This window comes from Dermochelys coriacea, chromosome 17 (assembly GCF_009764565.3).
Source record: "Dermochelys coriacea isolate rDerCor1 chromosome 17, rDerCor1.pri.v4, whole genome shotgun sequence".
Lineage (NCBI taxonomy): Eukaryota > Metazoa > Chordata > Testudines > Dermochelyidae > Dermochelys > Dermochelys coriacea.
In genome coordinates, this window is record NC_050084.1 from 9,821,233 (window position 1) to 9,839,917 (window position 18,685).

General features: G+C 42.3%; 1 protein-coding gene and 1 long non-coding RNA gene across 9 annotated transcripts in view; one reads left to right on the forward strand and one right to left on the reverse strand.

Annotated features, from left to right (window-relative positions):
* The window catches only part of LYRM9 (LYR motif containing 9), a 77,616-nt gene that overhangs the window by 29,521 nt on the left and 29,410 nt on the right, over positions 1 to 18,685 (reverse strand). The window contains exon 1 of one of the 4 annotated variants that reach the window (XM_043499370.1): positions 17,162 to 17,543. The exons of the other annotated variants lie outside the window; for them this stretch is intronic. The gene's annotated coding sequence lies outside the window, so the exon portion shown is untranslated. Of the gene's footprint in view, positions 1 to 17,161; positions 17,544 to 18,685 lie in introns of those variants that run through there. 4 annotated transcript variants of the gene reach the window in all.
* LOC119844566 overlaps positions 1 to 18,685 on the forward strand; it is a 60,621-nt gene that overhangs the window by 24,014 nt on the left and 17,922 nt on the right. For 4 of the 5 annotated variants that reach the window (XR_005289317.1, XR_005289319.1, XR_005289318.2 and 1 more), the window contains one exon: positions 13,185 to 13,259. This is a non-coding gene — a long non-coding RNA (uncharacterized LOC119844566). Of the gene's footprint in view, positions 1 to 4,505; positions 4,707 to 6,343; positions 6,488 to 13,184; positions 13,260 to 18,685 lie in introns of those variants that run through there. The other variant, XR_006276199.1, reaches the window with a different exon arrangement.

Genomic DNA, 18,685 nt, shown 5'->3' on the forward strand with positions numbered 1-18,685 from the left:
TATTCCTCGCTGCAGACAACATATTGATTGATCAGCTTCAGTGCCTCATTGCTCTGATTCCAACAGACATTCCACCACTACAGATGTCCATAGGCCACATGCTCTGTTCTGCCAGCAGAGATTTGGACCTTATGGGACTTCCTTAACACTTATTTTGTGTTAGTCCTTCTTCCTTTCAGCTAGAAACCCAGGACCCAGTTCTGTCTCCACCAAACCATGGTGAAATTCCCATTGATTTAAATGGGAGCAGAATGAGGCCCCCAATATTTGGGCAGATGCAATATAAGTCTGATGAAAAATATAACTTGAAAAAAATCAATGAGGCAAATCATAGGTCCCGTATGAACCTCTCCTAATGGGCCAGAATCCAAGCAATGAAATTGCTCACGCTCTCTATCTCCAACTTTAAATGACATAAGGGTCAGATTCTGCCCCCTGACATGTATGTAACTCCAGGAGTAGAATCCAGCCTCTCTGTCTGCAAGTGACTTTTTAAAATCCAAAATACATTTCTTAGCGTTTAATGAAAAATAACTCTTCTCGTTGTTTGCATTAACAAGATTTAGCACGTACAACTTCAAAGCACTTTGCAAACATTGACTATTCTTACCACACTCTGTGGGAGGTAGGCAAGAATTACCAGTCACATTTTATAGACATGGAAACTAAGGCACAAGGCGGTGAAGTGACTAGTCCAAGGTCACCGAGTGAGTCAGTATCAAAGCTGAGATTAGAACAGGAGCGCAGATCACATCTTTCCTTGCATTAGGAACCTTTTCCTCCATGGTAACCACGTAAAACACACTTCCACCTGCATCTTCTCTCTTTTACCCTAAGGCAGACTCTATAGGACAAAGAGTTACCAGAAAACTCAATGGCTTAAATTAGAATTAACTGTACCATTATATAGCCTCTCTTATGTAACTGGGCTTCAGTGTCTCTCCTGGGGAATACCACAACCAGGCTAGTGATTAATAGTACCTGACAAGTGCTCTCTCATGGATCATAATTCCACAATTAAAATGGCATATTCCAAGAATGCTTCATTATCGCATAATCAGTTTGTTCAAATGGACAAGAAATCTATTTCTTTTGGGCCCTCTTGGGCACACAAAGGCAGTAATAGAATAAGTGATCTCTGTATAAATGATCTCTTGCAAAATTATGCGCTAAATTTGATCTAGCAGGAAGCCAGCTTTTCACATTCCTTTGACTTAAGCTGCCCAGCTACATCAAATAGGGAAGCAGACACATGCTCTTTTTTTCGCTCAGTTAAAATGGGGACCTGCTTCACAAGTTTATAAACTCGGGTCATCTGGATGCGGTAGGCGGTTATAATGATACACGCTCTATAACATGGCCTCAAGAAAGCGTGCCCTAAGCAAGGTGTCAGATCAGTGCACGTAGATTTAAAAACACCCTGGAGGATAAAAGAATAGGGGGAAAACAGTAGAAGTCTCGTGTAACAAAGCCCACCACCACCATACCTACTGAGAGTCAGCCATGCAACAGTATCAACCCCACATCTGAGGAACTCAGACAGATGGCATGCGTTGGGACCCCCATGGTATGCCATCTTGGCGATCTCCAATTCTTTACTGCCCTTGGCTCATTGATGTTTCTTTTACGCTGTTTCTGGGGTCCTCCTACTACACCTCTGCCGAGGTTCCAATATTGGAGGCCATCGCTGTAGTAACTGAAAGCCTCCCAGGAGTGTAGATGATGACCGTGCAGCTCAGAGCAGCAACTTGTGGTGATCTTTGCTCTGTTTTCCCAGCAGAGCAGACCCTGGCTCTGTGTAGATGACTCCTCCCTCATTGCTCCTGACCATGCCTCCTCCACTTCTCCAGGCCAACTGACCGTATGCCTTTCTAGGACATTTTGGGGGGGTTGAAGCTGATAGGCGTTTGTTCCACATGCATGGTAGGTTTGCAGCCATGTTGTACATTGTTTGCCATCTGTGGAATCCCCATCCTTGCAGATTTTTAAGAACAGGTTGGACAAACGTCTGTTGGGGTCGGTCTTGGTATATGTGGCCTCCGTGGAGGGGGGGTTTGACTAAATAACCACCCCCCAGCCCTATTTCTCTGATTGTATGCCCCCTTCTTTCCATGCCACATAAAAGATGGACACATATGACCCTCAGCCATACACCTAGATACTGAAGCATTGAAAGAGCATGGAGAGTCTGGTCTCAAATAATATCATCCCTAGATGACAGATTTAAGAACTGGGTAGGGGTCTGCCTTATGCTACTTGCAAAATTACTTCCAAACCAGTACCACTGTTACCCAATCTCCCATTTTTAATTGAATTTAAGAGCACCATCAACTCCAGTAAAAAGATTCCAGACCAGATTAAAACAAAATGGTCTATGTTGGAGATGCAGCCCATCTGAGATGCTAGCACACCTGTTATTTTAAAATGCTCTCCTGTAAACTGACTCTGAGCTTTCAAAAAAAGGAGTTCTTAACATTTCACATCCCTCAAATTGCGGATTCCTCAGTCTATATTGCTCCCTTATGCATACAGATGATATGATATGAAGGCATATTTGGTAAGTCAGTGGTAAATAGCTCATACAACACTACTGATGCTTGGAAAGACTGTAAGTAATCACAATTTAATACATTTCTGAACACAGCTTTCTTGTCCAATGAACTTTAAAAGTTCATACAAAGGGTCCCAAAACAAATCTGTTCAAACGCAGGATTTTTCTTTCAATCTCTTATATATCTTAGATTTGTTTATTGAAACTTGTATTCAGTTAATATTGCCTAATACAGTGTCACATTCTGGCACAGGCATCTGTCACCAAAGCCACCCACAGCAAAGAAAAGAGGGTTTCTGGACTCCCTGAAAACTGATCAAAAAGGAGCTATGCAGGGGCCGGAGCAGGGCTCTCTGGATGGGAGCCTAAGACTTAGATGTTGTGATCAGCACAGTATTGTGCATTATGATTTGTACTGCAGCACCCTACTCACGGACCAGGACCATCGTACTACAAACACAGAACAAAAAGATGGGCCCTCCCCAAAGAGCTTACAAACTAAATCCAAGCTAAGAGACAAGAGGTGAGCACAGACAGACAGGGGATGATGAGGGGAAAAAACAGACAATATTGGCATTTGCCCTTGCCCCAGAAATGGGAGCTAGCACAACACTATCAAACCCCCCACTTCAGCCCCTACTGGAGTAATCTGTGCAGAGGGCTATTGCCAGTCAGAACAGAGGCACATTAAAACTGCTTGGAGTATGTGTCCATTTGAGGGCCGCAACTGGGCTAAAATTTTCCATGCCCATAGCATTTTTCCATAGATTCCAAGGCCAGAAGAGACCATTGTGATCATCTAGTCTGACCTCCTGTAGAACACAGGCCTGAGAACTACCCCAAAATAATTCCTAGAGCGGCTCTTTCCAAAGAGATCCAATCTTCATTTCAAAATGGGCAGTGATGGAGAATTCACCCTGAGGCTTGGTAAATAGTTCCAGTGGTTAATTATTCTCACTTCTTGCTGTCTAAGTACTCTACACCTCTCCCATGTACCACTTCTTATTGTGCATACCTGCACTGATGTAGCTAAATAAGCAAGATATGACCTACATGTTCCAGGAGTGCTTTTATAACAGAGAAGTGTAGATGTGTGTAAACAGTTAATAGATTAGGTGCCAGTAGATGGCACTCAGGAATATGCATTAGTCCTGGGTTTTGTAGGACCAATAAAATGCCTTGTGTACTGTACATGGCTTCTTGTGTGAAGCTATTTATATGCAGCGCTTAACACTGCAGTGTAATCTTCAGGCCTTTGTCTGACCGCTTAATACAGGCTAGGAGACCCTATGTGTGCGGAAGACAGGTGGTAGGGCTAATGCGGGCGTGGGGGTGGGTGAGAAGGACACTTGTACCAGGGCCCTGAGTTCATCCTCCACCCCCCAGGGTCTCTAACTGGGGTGATATGCGAGAGGGTGGAGCCTCAACAAACATGAAGTACTAGGGCCCCAAATTTCTCTCGGTGGGCCTGACATGCAGTGTTAATAAGAGCAAGAGATACAAAAAGAACCACTGGGTTTGTCTGTGTCCAGCAGCCAGAATAAAGAATCCCCCTTTGTACTCACTACAGCTAAGTCCCATCTCATCTCTTCATGAGGGGATTGAGCTGTACAGTTGGATCTAGATCCAAATCTGAGGTTTCCTGATGTCCAGGGGTGTTTCCAGATTGTAACCATCGAAGTGAGAAGCCCAAGCCATGAAGTGACCCACAAGTGGAGTCGATAGGCTGGGGTCTTTGAAGGAGAAGAAAAAAGGGAGAAATGGAAGAATAAAAAAACCTTCTTAATATCAAAGTTTATGTGCTAAGACATGAGGACAAGATGGTCTTAATAATCTTAACGTTTACAGCCTGCCTGAATGAATATTTACCCAATAGACTGTGACAGTTTGAAACTCAAAAGATACCAAGAAAATAAAGGAAAACCAAGTTAGATCTAAGCCTCTGTTCCTCCTCAACCCATCCCAGTGCTGTGCCTGGGGAGATAAGAGAGTTGTCTGCCTTAACTTTTCATTTCCTGGATTTTGTCAATGTGTGTCACAACTCATATTATTTAAATGCAGGTTTTCAACATTTAATAATAATAATTTACTGGATTAATCCTCGGGAAACAGGAGAGAAGAAACCAGTAATGCCATTTCACTGACTGCAGTCAGAGTTAGTTGTAAAACCTCTTTCACTAACAGCTCTTGAGGAAAAAATTCAATTGCTGAAAGTTTAGAGTATATGACAGCAGCGTAAAAGTTAATGCATGTAAGAGTAGATGGCTGTGGAGCATGAACACGTGGGTAAATTGAAGCTCCTTGCTCCAGCTAGCTTATGAGAGACTAGAATTCAGCTTTATATAGTACCTTTAATAATCAAAAGTGTTTGAAAGCACAGTGTGTTACACTTAAAGATGACTGGCAGAGATTTTGGCAGGTTTGTAACCATTGATGCTTCCTTATGATATAGAAAGGAAGCCTGTACACTGCATCTGTGTAGGCAAACAAGACAGCCCCTATGAGCTCAGAATCTGCTGTTGCTAACAGAGACCTGGTAATGAATTCACTCATATTGTTCACTCCAGTCCATTATTAATCACGGTTCGTAGTCAGTCTTTTGCCACCTGTTTTTTCATACTTTGTGGCCGTGGACAAGGAGGACTGAAGCAGGTGGAAGTTTATTCTACTCACACTCAAGACAGGCACATTGTGGTTGTGCCACCCTGGTTTACCTTTTTCAATAACAGGCCAACAGGTAACGATACCTAATTCAAAACAGGGTACGTACCAATTGGCTTAGAGGGGGCTCCCCTGAAAAAAATTCAGAGATAGAATGGAAGTATCAAGGGTAGGAAAGTCACCTAGGGAAGGGAAAGAGATGGGAGAACTCCAGGGAAAAGGTAAGAAAGAGATCACGGCCCACTTTGACTTAAGGGGAATGGAGAAATTATTTGCCCAAAGTGCTAACAAACCCAGTGCCTTCCCCTTAGCATTTTGACACCCTTTAGAGAAAGACTCTGTACTTGCACTAGTAGGGAATGGATCTCATGGTATAACAGGGATTTTCCACTGCTCATTTCTTTGATCCAGTGTGGTATGTGTGACATTACCCCGGGTACAATCTGGTCTGCAGGACAGCTGTGTCTCTTCAGTTCTCCAACCTGCCTTTTACACGGCTTTGCTGTCAGAGCAACCACTCCAGGCCTTCTCACAGTCTTCAGCAAGTAAATTACCCCCAGGTGTAGAAGAGTGCTTCTGCCAGCCAGCCTGCCCCCTTGAATTATACTGCAGAGTGACACCAGCCAATTCCCAGTCCCAGACTTTCCCCCAGAAATGTGCGTCTTGTACTACCCAGGAGCCTCCTGGACAACACAAGCTCAGATAAAATCTTTCATTTTGTTAATAGAGAATGATATGCACAAACCTGGTTATCTGAAATGGATTTCCTCAAACACTTCAGTCCAAGCACACTGGCTTAGCTAAAACAATAAAACAAGTTTATTAACTACAGAAAGATAGATTTTAAGTGATTACAAGTAATGAGGAGTAAAAGTCATAATTGGTTACAAGGAAATAAAAGGTAAAATGCAAACTAATGCCTGACTTAACAAGATAAGTGAACTTAAAGCAAAAGGGCTTCTCTCACCACATATTCTTTTCCAGCCTTGCTGGCTGGCTGGCTGCCTTTTAGTCAGGACCCCTTCCACAGTCCAATACTCCTTTTCTTATTCTTCAGGAGTTGTGGATGTCATGGGCAGAGAGAAAGGGAGGAGAGAGGTGATCTAGGGAGTGTGATCCCTTTTCTTATAGCATTTCCCTTCTTTGAGAATCATCTCCAGCTGGGTTTCAAGCAACCGAAAGTCTGTTGGAAGGGAACTTCCAGCTGTTCCATTGCCAAGATGTACATTTCTCGCTCACACCCTTTTTCCTGCCAAAGAATGGCCACATAACCAGGTGATACTCCCTATGATTATACTGACACCTAGCTGAGGTGTTGGTTTGCCTTTTGTCTCTGAGGAACTGGTCTGTGCCTGCTTTTCTAAATTTAGAACATGTTTCAGCAATGTCATAGAGTAGAATCTTATAATTTTACAAAAATGTTGCAACGCATATTTTACCAGGACAATAATATTCAGCAGATTATGAGTTTTCTAATGATACCTCATAAGGCATAGTTTGAACAAAATTTATCATAGTCTTGTAAAAAGAATGGACATAATGGTACAGACTGTCACAACATGTTCCTCTCAGTCCTAAATAAATGTACATAATCCTTTGGCTAATCTTGATGTTACTTGATGTCCTGGTATCTATAGTTTGTCCTTGTAATTCCCCTTTCCAATCTGCATAATTCTTATGGCAGCATCAAGTACACTTTACCATCTGACATCACACCACCTGCAACATAACATCTCCTTGTCCTGTGCCCTCAATCCAAGCAATAATCACACTGAGTCAAAACCATCCCTGGTGTAAGCTCTAGTTTTGGTGGAGTTACCCTAGGGATGAATTTGGCCCACTCTGTCTTGAGCAAAGGGTATGCCTATTCATGGAGGAAATGCTTATAAGCAGTAGTATTGTACATATAAGTCTTTAGCCTTAAGAGGGATTTTAACTTGCACAGTTCACTAATCAGGGTTTGTTACCATACCAACAGTTAAACACGTGGACAGATGCCCATCGTGCCTCAGGAATACTGTGTGCTGTCTTAAAGCCATAGCCCAGGATTTCTCAGTAACATGATGGTGTCTCTCTGTAGCTTAGTTAAAATTGGATTTGTTTGAAAGAAATAAGGAAGTCTGGCCAGCAAAGAGCCTTTCATAATCTAAGGCCCCGGTCCTGCAACTGGATCCATGTAGAAGAACATCTGCACGGAACCTCCTGCCTTCAGTGGGCAGGCACAGAGATGCAGACAGGTGAAGTCAGTGTCAGGATCAGAGCCTAAATCAGCTGAGATTGTGAGATTTAAACAGCCTCCATGCTTTAGATGGGGAGGAAGGTGGTTCCCCCTCTCAAGAACCTTTCCCCTATAGATTCTATAGATCACCATCATTTTTAATTTTCTTGAATATGCTATAGGCACGTAAGGAAAACCTTGATGGACTTCCATAATGAATTTAATTAAAGGGAGCCTGGCTCTAGAAAGAACAAGATAAAAATGGAGTAAAGGGCTTCAGGATTTGACCCAGTATGACGACAGAAGTAATGGAAGCCAGATCTGATGTACTGGTAGCAGATGGCAGTTAATGCAGTGTATTTAAAGTCCAGGCCTAAATGCTGCTTGAAATGCTTTAAACAGATGATTAAATACAAGTTGTTGCCTGCATTAGCTGAATCCTTCCTGCTCGGTTTGGGTTAGATACAGAAATCAACATTAAAAGAGGAGCTGGCTGCTGTTAGAAGACAGTTGTGCAAAATCTGAATGAAACAGTCCATTAAATAGCCATCTTGATCACAATCCAGTTGAAATCAATGGCAAAAATCCCACTGATACCAGCTGGATCCTCAGCTAATGTAGATGTGTGTAGTTCCACTGACTCCTATGGAGCTGTTCCCATTTACACCAGCTAACTAGGATCTGGTCCAGTGGGAGTGGGAGCAGGCCCCTGACTGCTGCTGAAAAGCCTCAACTCCCAGTGACTGCCATGGGAATTAAGGGCATACAGAAGCTTCCAGGAGGCATTCCGCTCCTTGCAAGATCAGACTCTTTTCCAGGTAGGACTGAGGCCTTTTGTCTGGCATTCCCTCCTATGTACTAACATTGTAGGCTTCACAAAAGCACTTCTACATCAGGCGACTGTATGAGGAGGGTGGAACTGGGGATGCACCTTTCAGATTTGAATACAAATCAGATGCCGTGAACTTCTATCTTTGTGAGAACCATTCTTTTTCAATTCAGCACCTAGTTTTAAATTAACATGGAATAAAGCATGGCAGCTTGATGTATCAATTAAAAAAATCAGAGGATGGGCCATGCACCGTTTTAAAAAAAACCCACATTATTTAAGATCTGAAATTTGTGTCGGTGCTTACAATTGAACCACACTGTTCTTCTGCTTACATCAGATTATGATAACCAGCCCATGATGAGTAAATAGCACTGCATTATGCAGTGATACAGTATGCGTATTATTGGTAACAATGCATTACAGCTTTCTAAAACAACGGTTAGTTCATTCTTTTCTAGCCCTGCATCATTTCTACTTAAAGGGCCAGAATGATGGCCGAGGAGTCACTCCAGTTTTACACTGGTATAACTGACAGCAGAAATTTTCCCCAGATTGGGTAACGATTTTTCAGAAAGCAAGGTAGGGTGTCATTTCCCTTCTTCTTCCACAAGTAGTCTCAGAATTCAAAAGTGCTCTGTTGTTAAATAATCCTTGGCACTTTCCAACCATAGATCTCAAAGTACTTATCAAATAAAGGTAAGCATCATTTGCCCTACTTTCCAGAAAGGGAAACTGAGGCACAAAGCGATTGAGTGACTTGCCCGGGGCAGACAATTTGTCAGTAGCAGCTGGGAGTAAACCACCGGTCTCCTGAGGCCCAAGCTGGTGCCCTATCTGCTGGATCATGCTGCCTCCCTTCAACGGACAATTTCCAGTAATTCAAATCCTTCATTCACATGTTTGCTTTTATTGAAGTTGTCCAAGATAATTTTGCTGCTTGGGTCTGAACATTACAGGAGAAAGCCACCTACGTGGAGCTCTATATCCTACTCTTGATTCAGGATTTTGTTATGAGGTTGCAGGCTGTCGTAAGATTAGATTAACTCCACAATGATGCATTTTCCTGTCAATGTTTTTTTTTGTTGTTTCCTGAATAATCCTTACTCCCAAAGAAGCATCTTTAAGTGGATCCTGTCCTTGATCACAGCTCACCCCTTGTTTTCAGTAGAAGTCTAATAATGTTATCAAATGAACCAGTGAGAATGCTGCTGTGTAACACTTTTGTGAGTGAGGAGTATGGAGTGTTCCTGTTACTCTAGATGGCGTGGATGGTCTTGCTGCTGCTTGGGGCATAGTCCCCTCACACATAGAAGACCCAATGAAGTCCAGCAAAGGACTGAGCTGGTACACTATATGCTAAAATCTGAGACTCAAAATCTCAGCTATCATCTCCGAAGGATTCAGAGGAGGATTAAAATTCCCATTAAATCCATTTCTCAAGGTGTATTGTGGGGCTCGTTTGAGTACTATAGGGCAACGAGATCTGGAAGCTCAGCACTTGCTTTGGACTGATTCTGGTCACAGTGCGCTGACTGCCTTGAACATCCTTTCATATATAGCACTAGCTGAGCCATCTCAAGGGGATGGGTATCAAAAGAACCATTTTTCATTTTTTATAATTCTCAGAGATGGGCCCATGCCAAAACCTTGGATCTGAGTTCCCAAACTCAGAGCTGTCGCTAGAATGGACCAAACCCCAACACCCTGAATTTTGGAGAAAGCTGATCTCAGATCTGGATTTTGACCTTCAAGTTCAGGGAGTGTGGAGCCAGAAGTTTGGTTTTATCCATTACAGAGAGATGGGTTTTAAGTTCTGTCCATTTGGATTTGGAGCTGGCAAAGGTATAGATTTGGGGTCCAACTCTGATTATATTTTTTCTGGGGGGACTTTCCAATCCTGCTGGAATCCTGAGGCTCTCCTTTGCAGTCTCTCCTCCTTTAGTCTTTCTCCACTTCAAGGTCAATAGCCTCTGGGCAAGGAACTCATAAACTGCTGTTGTGTAACACAAGGTGCTTGAGCCCAGCCTGGATTGCTGAAGCGGGCCCAGACCTGACCCTTGCCCAGCACCCGGTTACATGGTCCATGCTTGGGGGAGGGTTAGGGGCCAAATTGTGAGCCCAGTCTTGGTTAGGACTGGGACTTGTTCAATGAAAAATACACACACAGACACAGAGTGCTAATGGGAAGGATAGAAAGAATGGCTCCTTTCTCTCCCCGCCACATACCTCCCAAGGATAGGCACAATCTAGCCTTTAAAAAGAGTGTACAGTGCATTGAGGAACGAATTATGTAGATTTTAAATCCTGTTGCTGTTATCAATATTACAGTAAAACCTTGAGATCCCAGTTGGTATCAGGACCTCATTGTACTAGACACTGCACATACACATAGCAAAAGACAGTGTCAGCTCCAAACAGCAGACAATCGAAAAAGACAAGCCAGACTGAAGAGGAAACTGAGGCACAGAGAGATGAAGTGATATGCCAAAGGTCACACAACCGGTCAAGGGCAGAGCCAGGAATAGCACCTGGGAATCAGTAGTGATTCCCAGACCACTGCCCTATCCGCTGAATCATGCTATTTCTTGCCTCCTCTATGGCAATGCAGAGCCACAGCCCTAAATCAAAGAACTGTCCCCTCTCCTTCTCTGGAATTTGTACATTAAGTGCTCATGCAATGTGTTTGCCAAACCAGATCTAATATTCAGTATATGTCTAAATGGTTGGGTTTTTTAGTACTTCTCTCTGTCCTGTTTTTGATTGATCCGTTCTTGTGGTGTTTTAAATATATTTTCATCTGTCTCCTGAACTGCCTGGGTGTTGACACAAAGCCCGGAGATTTTTTTCTCCTGCCTGCAGCAGACAGCATGTTTATCAGCACCTGTCTGAGTGAATGAATGTGGCAGGACAGTTCTTCAGACTGGCAAAAGCTCTTGATGGAAAGGGACCGGCCCTAATTTTTATCCGTGATTCAGATTTGTTTACATTTTGTAAAACCTAAGGGAAAGGGTGATAAAAGCTTCAGTTCAATGGAAGTCATGTTGCTAACCTCCAGTGCTAATAATTAACTAAATTATGCTGAATTAATTTGATGTAATTATTGGTGATGAAGCAAAGACAGTAGCCCAGAGAAAGTTTGAGAGACAGGAGGAACAGAAGTCTTAACAATACGAAATACTCTGTAAATAGTGTCTCTTTTTGCCAAAATGAGTCATAAATACATAAAACGAGTTTATTACAGTCATCTGGCTTCACTCAATCCTCCAAATTACCCCAGTACCCAGACAAATAGCTGCAAAATGCAGCAAGTGAACTAGAATTAAAACAAGCCTTGATGAATTCAACACAGCTCTCAGTAGAAGTGTCTTTCCCCGTCTTATTATCTGAACAATATAGATTTAATAATACATTTTAAAGAGCACCACAATGCTTTTTCATTAGACAAAGACATTAATTAAGAACATGCTTTTGTTATAATGTATTTTGTGACTAGACAGGCAACCTGGAGACTGTTTATGGAATCTCTTCATTTGATTTCTGTTTTTTAGACAGATTCAGTAAAAAAAGAAAATAATAATAATATTAACAAAAATCATGCACTGAACCAAACAGAAAATTTCTATAATTTGTTTTGGAAAAATACCCAGGGCTTTAAATTTTTGCTGTTAAAATATGCAATGTATTGGAAATTCATAAGTTGTTTGTTTGGGTTTTTTTGTTTGGTTGTTTTTTTAATTCTCTGTCATGAATCAGAAAAATCAGGGAACAGAAATCAAATGACATGTGTTTGTGTTTGTTAAAACAAAGTGCTGGGAAATGGACTAAAATAAATAGATGAAAAATTCTGAGCAATGCTGGAAAAGTGTTGTTCTCCTCTTCTCATCCCACTACACAAAGGTACACACTCATAGATATTAGTAGCGTTGCTCCATTTGTAATACCTTCAAGTGCCGCAGACAGCAGGCACAATTACTAGATAAATTCACAAAAGATAGGATCCGGCAATATGGAACAACTCCAAAGACATGGGTTTTTACTACCTGAGTTAAAAGACTTAACTGCCAATAGTACGTTCCATATCTCATTTGTGAGCTCATTCATCGTGCACAAGGGCATACACACGCACCTCAGTACCGCAATTCTGTGTGTAAAGCTGTTGTCGTGTTACTATCTATCTGCATTGGATGGAAGGATTTAGCGCCAGGGTGGTGGTTTTGCTTTTGTATAAAGAAAGTTTACAAATTAAAGCAGTGTTTAGATAATGGCATCGATATATTGAATATTTTACAGCCCTGAGGGGTTGTTAATATTTAACTGTGAATGGTGGGGTCTTATTCTGTCTAGCTGCGGTTTGAAATGCAGTGTTTGATTTACATCTGTCATAAACCAATAAATATATGCGCTTTCAAATTTCTATTGCATTTTTATTATCCTTGGTGACAAGAATAAAAATATTACCTAAAACATCATCAATTATTTCAGAGGAAAGACTCCAAGCACTCGGCTATATTAAATGAATGGGATTTTTCTAATTTGATAAGTAGGTGCTGCTGTACGCCTACAGATCATATCTGAATCAAGAGTTCTGCTGATTCTAAAACAGAATTGATCTTTCAGAGCTCATGTTAATTTCCATCAGCCTCCTATCAGACTCGTCAAACCAAAGCAAGTTCTAGGACATTTATAATTTATGCATTTGATTTCAATAGATCATTTCCTAACAAGTTCTGAAGGGGGCAAAATAAAAGTCTGTTTTCCATAGGGAAAGTGCTAATATATTTTCTAAATAACCAAGTGAACTCTCCTTGAGACTAATTTTTAAAACGATTATGTGGGGGGGGGATTACTCAAAAACCAAAAGAGAGTGCAATTAGCACTCATGAAATGTGATGGATTGACTGAGGTCTCTCATCTGTCCACAGGCAGTGATTGGAAACTTCTCCCAGGCTGTCCCTCCAATGTGACTCAACATGACCCACAGGGACTGAACCCCAGGGGTGAGTTAAGTCTCCACAGTCTATTCTGTTCTTGGCTGCTCTACTGAGACTTGCCAGTTTATGGTAATGGCTTTTGTGATGTGGACACTTGGGACTGAACAACTTATTTTCCCTAGGTGAGCAAAGAGCATGAAGATAGTACTGGCTTTTGGTATTGTTCCTGAGTTGGAATTTGATCATTGCTGCAGCAATGAAATATTGTCCCCCATGATCAATAATCCCTTATTTGTGTTACTGTTATGGGTGTACCAACCTCACACTGGGCCAGAAGGAGTTAATGACAGCCTGTGGGCTCAAACAGCCCTGCCCCACTACCCTTGCAATAGAAGGAGGAGTTAACAAAGGGATGAACCTGGCTCAGTTGGGAATTGATTAGGAAAGGGCAGCAGTTCTCTGGTTCACTCAGGGAGAGGAGCCTGGCTGGAGCCAGGTCGCTGAGTTGTCCCGCTGACAGACAGAACCTGCCTCAAGGAAGGTAGCCTGCAGATGGGAGCACCAGGCAGCGGTTGGTGAAGGAATGCTGGGAGAAGGAAGGGTGCCCAGGGTTCTCAGCTGGCAGAGAGGAAGATGCCTGCAGGGTCAGGGAAAGGGAGAAAACGCACCTTCAACAGAACCAGCTGGATGGCAAAAGTGCGAAGAAGCTCAGTGGTGAGCCTGGAGAAGTGGTTTAGAGAGAGCCAGGCTGATACACAGTGAACCTGGAAAGTGGCCTAAGAGAGGTTGTGCTAGAGAGGCAGCAAGGGGTCGGCGTAGCCAGGCCTTGTCTGCTTATTTAAGGTTCCCTAAACTGAAACCCAGAGGAAAGGAATTCCCCTAGCAGCCCCCTGAGGAAGGTGGGGTGGAAACCTCGAGACTCATGAGGTATGGACTATTGAAACCCCTGATACCAGGCAGTCTGGAGTTGGACTGAAGGCCTACCGAGAGGTCAGTGGACTATTGTTTGTTGGACTACTGGTTTACCCTGGAAAGGGAGGGACTTTGTAGACTCAGAGGGCTGAGTGGTCAGAAGAAGCAGATCCCCACAGGGCTGGAGAGGCTGTCGGGGAAAAGCAAAAACCCTGCTGCTGCAGAACATCCAGCCACTGGAGCACAGGCCAGTACGTCACACTCTTCCATTATCAAGAAACCCAGATCTCCATTTGGCCTCCATTCAATGTAGACCTTTCAAAGCAAGGTGAGAACATCACCTTCAAAGCTTTCCTGTCTTCCTTCTAATTTCTATTCTGATCTTCTCTCACCCAGTTAGCAACCCTACAGTATGAAGTCTTTATCTACAGAACAGGTACAGTAATAAGAGCAGACATAATGCAAGATACCCAGGTACTGCAAGATGCCCAGCCTGCTTCCAACCTTCCTTATCACTTTATCAGTCTTCCTTTCACTCTCTTATACCATTGCTGCCTCTAAACCTTTTACTACAGTTCTCAATTATAGTCTGTTATTTGTATTGGGGTGACCCGCAGGAAGCCTAGTTGTAGACCAGGATCTCATTATGCTAGGAGCTGTACAAACACAGAACAAAAAGACATGGGGAAAAAGTAAGGTTGATGGGCCAGATTCTGATTTTTGTTTGCATGGGTGTAAATCTCAAACATTTCTATTAATTTCAATTGAGTTATTCCAAATTATAGCAGTGTCAACTAGATTGCAATGGGGCTTTCTATTTCTGTCTCCACTAAATCTCCATTTTCTCTGCAGGGTGTGGTTTTTTAAAAATAAATAAATAAATAAATAATTGTGGTACCAGGGAGCCTGATCTAACACAATTTTAGAAAGATCAGAGCACATCAGCTGAGTCTCCCAGCAGACAGTCTAATGTGTTTACTACAATATGCCTTATTTCACACCAAGCTATGCAAACAAGAAGCATAATATTGACTTTGTCACTGTGACAATGTCATTGTGCCATTTCTTTAAAGCATATTTAAATGAAAACTCTCCCCACTACAGTCTCTCTGTCAAAGTCACTTTTACATTTCTACTGTACAGTGAAATGAAAATGTTTTTATTATCTGACTGCTTTAAAGTCTTCTGCCGAACACTGAGCTGAGATAGGTGGCTCGCAAAATTACTTCTGACTGGTTCTGATATTTGAGTTTGGAGCACTTCTGCTTTCTGCCTCAGTCTCTCATTAAACTAACTAACTCAGTTACACCAGTGTAAAGGCTTTATTAAAGTCATTGGGCCAGACTCTCAGCTGGTGTAAATCAGAAGAGCTCCATTAACATCTGGGGTTTTATAGTGATTTACAGTAGCGGAGGTCTGGGCGGTGGTGCTAGTAATTTTGTAACTGCAATGAAGTTAACTCCAAATTTACAGTGGTGTTATTGCGATGAGAGACTAGACCCAGCCATCTGTTGTATCACCCAACTGCTTCACAGGAGTTTTGCAAGGTTTAATATTTCTGAAGCACTTTGAGGGTGCAAACAGTATGTGATATTGGCACGCCTCGGGCTTACCCCCTTATTAGCACTTAATACTTTAAGGAGAAGGGAGAAGGGGGGGAAATCTGCTAAAATAAGGAGAAGGAATGGGAAAGAGATGGAAGCTTACAGAAGGCATCTAGTCAAAGGTCAATTGAAAACCAGAGTGGAAAGTTGCAAAGAATCATTACCCTTCTGTAAAGTACCGTCCCAGTTTTCTTTTTCCCATTCCTTCTCTTTATTTTAGTAAATATTTTTCTTCCCCCTTCTCCTTTTCTTAAACTTTCATTTTCTTTGGTTTTTCAAAGTCTAATAAACTCCCAGCTTGTGCCTGAAAAGGTACAAACAGCATAAGGTAAACAAGAAAGACCAATCATGTGCTTCCTGCACATGGAACTGCCCTGGAAGGCAATAGGGACCCAGCAGGTGGGGCTGGTACCCAGAGCCATATGATGCAAGAGCAAATCATTCCAACCTTAAGAGAAAAACACAACCATGGTGTAAGCAAGCAGAAGTCCACTGAAGTCAATGAAGCTGGGCCTGCTTGCACCAGTGCCAAATTTAGCCTTAAGATCATAGCTTAGAGATGGAAAAGATCCTATTGACCATCATGACCAGGATACAATTCATCACAGAGGACATGTCAGCTAATAGGCCAAATTATCCATTATGGTAAACTCTGCCATATGACCCTTGGGTCTGTTCCTACATAGCCTCCACATGTAAAATTTGAGGACTTGCAGATCAAGTCCCCTTCAGTACCTGGAATTTATTACACCTGATTCTCATTTACGCTAGAGCCACTTTATATCATTCTGGCAGTGTAAATGAGAATCAAGCTGATCAACTTTTCCCCTGACACCTGCCCACTCCTCTACCTCACTTCGTTTCTCCCCACACACAAAGCCCTACTTTCCATTGACTTGACTTTTCCTTTTCATGGATTATTGCCTGAAACAGCATTGCTACCTTTCTTGTCTATTTTCAGACTGTCCTTAAGAAAACCCTTTGGTTCCATTTGTAGCCCACATCCTGTTTCTGCCTCCCCCTCTTCTCGTTCCTAAAAATAAAGCTGATGCAATTCAATGTGCCACGACAAAATAACACCGTGCATTGGCAGAAACTCTCTCAAGAGCAGTAATTAAAGAGCGTAGATGAGAGTGTGCAAAATCTGGCCTCCTTTAGACTGGAAAGGAGGCAGCTTAGAGGGGACTCGATTGAGGTGTTTAAGATTATGAAGGGGAAGTTAGTGGAAATTGATCAATGCTTCCCTTTTATATATCCTTAATGTAAGAATGTGGTCACTCAACCAAGCCAATTACAAGGTAAATTTAAAGGAATATATATGGAAATACTCTTTCACAGAGTGTATAGTTAGTGAGTCGAAATCACTTTTACTTACTTCCTTGAGTCACATATTGTGTCAAGACACTTTTTAGTTCAGCATGAGAAGACTGGTTCATTGAGTGTCAAACTTACCGAACGTTTTCCTGTCATAATGTTTGATGCCCCATCCTGCTGTACAGTAAAGCCAGGGCTTTTGATCCAATAGGGCAAGCTTGGCAGGATCAGGTCCTACAGGTGGGTCCCACTGTATTCCATTATGGTGGAGATCTAAACCGTGCAGTATGAAGAAATGTATGATGTATATTTATGGTGGTGAGTCTCTGGACACAATGAAGAAAGGCCCACGATTTATCCTCCGGAGGCACTGGGATAATGTGTGCACCTTCTGTCTCTTCTGCTTAGTGGAGTAGTCTAGATGCCCAAGCATCAACTGAGATGGTAATTTTGATTACACAGGTTGAAAAAAAGGCAAGAATTTTTGTAACATGCATTGAGGGGTGCAGTTTTCACTTCAGAGATGTTCACCTTTGGAAGAAAGAGAGAACATTTATGAAAGGCTGTGATTGCCCCGGTTTAAAAAATGCCTTTAGATTACTTAATCCATGTACAGCATTCCCATGATGGGATGGTGGGCTGGTAAAAGGAAAGAGAGGAGGAGAGCATTCATTTCTGTTCCAATTCCCACACGACCCAGCAGATGAGATATGCATTAAAGTGAAGCTTCTTGCCAACAAGAGAATCTTCTTTCTGCAAAAGTATCAATTTCTGTCTTCTTGAGGCTATCCTTTCAAATCCATCTGTGGCTGGCACCCATGCCCTGTTTAAAATTGGCAGACCACCTTCTGAGCAGGCTCAGTTCTATCCTAACACAGATGGCATGAGTGCGGGCATGCCAGAGAAGCAGTTTGCACATCAAGCTTCAGCTTTATGGGCCAGATTACCATCCAAGCAAATCAAAATGGCAATCCAGGTCTGCCACCAGAGTTAAAGAAATAAGCCTTAATGAACCCTTTGTTCGTTATCAACGTTTTGCTAAATGATCAGAGCTTGATTAATGATCAAAGTCCCCAAATAGCTTCCATTCTGGCAAGGGTCTGGCACTGGTGAATCAGTTTGTTTTTCACTAGGGAGGAAAGAAGGAATATAAAGAAGTCTCTATCCCTAACCAGCTCAGTGAGAGAGGTACTTTTGGCAAAAGTGGTTCAGCATCCAAGCCAAATATCCTGCTGAATATGTCAGCCAGGTGCACATGTCAGCTGCACAACTTTCCATAACTTCTTTGTGAGGGAAGCCAGCACATGGTTTCTATAGCTTTTGGGGGCACTCCGAATTTTGAGTGTTTTTTACCACGGTTGATTACAAGAATATTCACCATTGATAGCAACGTCTGTAGGAATACAGGACATGTCATTAGCAGGAGTATTATTAGTATTAGAAAAGGAGTCGATAAAAGAAGTCTCTTGTGGTCTCTCACCAATGCAGATAAGCTCATTCAGGCAAATTTTGTGCGGAACGACCCTGCAGCCTCACTGCTGTCAGTGGGTGTAAATCAGTGTAGAATTTGGCCAATTATTTATACGAGTGCACAATTTGAGCGAAACAATATTCCAGTTGTGTAAAAGTCAATTCATGGCCCAATTTTGGAAGCAATCACTA